The 2,695-nt window shown below is 48.3% G+C and overlaps 1 protein-coding gene across 1 annotated transcript in view; it reads left to right on the forward strand.

The window, feature by feature from the left end:
* Positions 1 to 2,695, forward strand: part of Nos1 (nitric oxide synthase 1) — an 86,229-nt gene that overhangs the window by 30,328 nt on the left and 53,206 nt on the right. The window lies entirely within an intron of this gene.

The raw sequence follows: 2,695 nt of genomic DNA on the forward strand, positions 1-2,695 counted from the left end.
AGAAGAAGAAGAAGAAGAAGAAGAAGAAGAAGAAGAAGAAGAAGAAGAAGAAGAAGAAGAAGAAGAAGAAAGGGAGGGAAGAAGGAAGAAGAGAAGAGAAGTGAATAGAAAAGAAAAGAAAAAAACACAAAAGATAGATGTTACCCTGTGAGCTCCTTCCTGCTGGGTCATGAGATAAACCACCTCAGAGTTGCCTAGGTGATGGACTTCCCAGATGCAAGGGTTCTCAATCTGTCACCTGTAGCTAGAATATAAGTATCTTGACTTGTCTTTGCTGCAAGCCCCCCCACTCCCGCTTTGTTTTACTCTCAGAAGGGATGTGAGCTAGCGGCCATCAATCATATTGTGCTTAGCTTCTAGCTGTGGGCCTCTGGGGAACTAGCATTGCCTCTCTGGGCTCTGCCGTCTCATCTGAAACCGAGAGCAGTGAACGGCTGTTGAAATGAGATGAAATAACGCTGCACAAGTACCTGGTACATTACCGATGTTCCCAAATGCATTAACCTCCTTCCTTGTCTGCTGAGGCCCCATTTGTGGTCACGTGACACTGTCAGCTCGGGAGCGACAGAGCTGAAATGGAGCTGAGTGACATTTGAAGCGGCTCTCTATGGCTCGTTCCCTAGTTAATTGCTGCACAGGTAATCCGTTGACTTGGGAAACGCTGGCCATCGAGAACCACTCCAGGGACATTCTGGTGACATTTTAAAGAGGGTAAGACAGAATGTTCCCTCTGATGATGTAATCCTCACCCAGCAGAAGAACTTAAGTGGCTGAGACAATGGGTCAGAGGGATGGGGAGAAACCCAGCAAGGTGGAGTGGGCTGGCCCCATTAGAACAGCAGACAGGGGATGGACTGAGAACCAGCCCCCCAGCTCCTGCTCCACACCAAATGACAATTCGTACAGACCTCGAGGGAGTCCCCATAGCTGGGAAGGCAACACAGGGAGCAACACAAGAGACACCCTCATATCTGGGACCAATACCCAGAAAGGACACAAAATAGCTGAGTGGCCTGAAGTTGGGGACCAGGTGTGAAAATAAGGTACAACTACAACTGGATGCAGGGTCAATAGAAGAAAAGAAGGGAAGAGGTGACACAGGTGTGGCTCTTCAAGTCTGAGGCTGGCTACCCTATAGGATCTTGCTGACAGAGCTTCGACCTGGGCCAGTCAGAGAAAAGGTCAGGAAAACAACTAGGGCTTCATCAGCAGATCATGTTTTGGAATGAAGCACAAACCTGTGATTGAGGAGTCTGACTTGAGCTAATGACTTTCTCTCTGGACCTCAGCTTTCATGTGTGATTCTTACTGTGATGAGGCTGGTGGTGATGAAAGTGAGGATGTTGGTGGTCGTCATGGTGAAGAGGGCAAGGAAAATGATGATGGTCATGGTGATGTTGATAGTTAGAGTAGCAATGGTGGTGGCAATGGTGATTACCATGATAAGGATGGTGAACATGGTGATGGTGAAGATGACAGGAATGGTGATGGTTTGGGTAGCAATGATGGTCATGATGGCCATGATGATGGTGGTCATGCTACTGATGGCAATCATGGTGATAGTGAAGATGGTAGTAATGGTGATAGTTTGGGTAGCAATGGTGATGATGGTGACGATGGTGGTGGTGATAGTGATGATGCTGGTTATATCGAGGATGGATATGTTCATCATGACAATGATGTTGATGTTGGTGATGATGCATGACAATGGTGGTGATGATGAAAGTGGTAATGATGGTGATGGTGAGGACGATGGTGCTGATGTGACAAAGATCATGATGGTGACAGTGAGGTGTCACTGGTATTGGTGGTGTTACTGCTGAGAAGGAGAAAAAGCTAGAGGTTTGCTTCTGATGGTGGCGACAGTGGTGGTGAGTAAACACAATGCTAAGGACACCTGCTTCCGAGTGAACATATGCAGCAGGCTGGAAGCTTTGACTTTATCATTGACCACCTGCAACCTTGGCCCTGGATGGCTTATTCTATCATAGCTGTGATAAAATCATGTGACGGGGGCAAGAGGGGCCTCTGTAGCTCACAGTGCTAGGGTACAGTCCATCGTGGGGAAAGTGTCGAGGCAGCAGGAGCTGGAGGGAGCTGGTCACATTGTGTGTGCACATTTCAGGACACAGCGAGTGATGGATGTCAGGGCTCAGCTCACTTTCTTTGTTTTTTTATAGTCCATAATCCCTGGCGACAGTTCTACCCTCAGTCAAGATGGGTCTTTCCTTATGAGTTGACCCAGCCAAGATACTTCCCCGCAAGCATGGCCAGAGGCTTGTCTCCCACTTTGTCCTGGACTCTGTGAAGTTGAGGGTAGTGCTACTTCATAGCCTCTCACTTCTTTCCCACCGGTCCCATCTGTGAACATGTGCTGATGGGGATAGTGGCTATCCTCACTCCCACTCCGTGGACTGTCTCAGGGGTTAAATGAGTCAGACATGCACAGAGGGGCCAGGTGACTATTCAGCTGGCACAGTGTTTGCCTTACAAGTATGGGTTCCTGGGTTTGGTTCCCAGAATCCACATAAAGAAAGGCTCCCAGGACTGGAGAGGCGGAGACAAGGGGGTTGGTGCTGAATGCTTAATGAACTCTAGTCATCATTATGAGTGGTGTTATTTTCATTGCTATATCCCCTGAGCAGGTGGTGTGTGTGTGTGTGTGTGTGTGTGTGTGTGTGTGTGTGTGTGTGTG

The sequence above is a fragment of the Psammomys obesus genome, unplaced genomic scaffold, assembly GCF_907164565.1.
Source record: "Psammomys obesus unplaced genomic scaffold, mPsaObe1.curated_primary_1811, whole genome shotgun sequence".
NCBI lineage: Eukaryota > Metazoa > Chordata > Mammalia > Rodentia > Muridae > Psammomys > Psammomys obesus.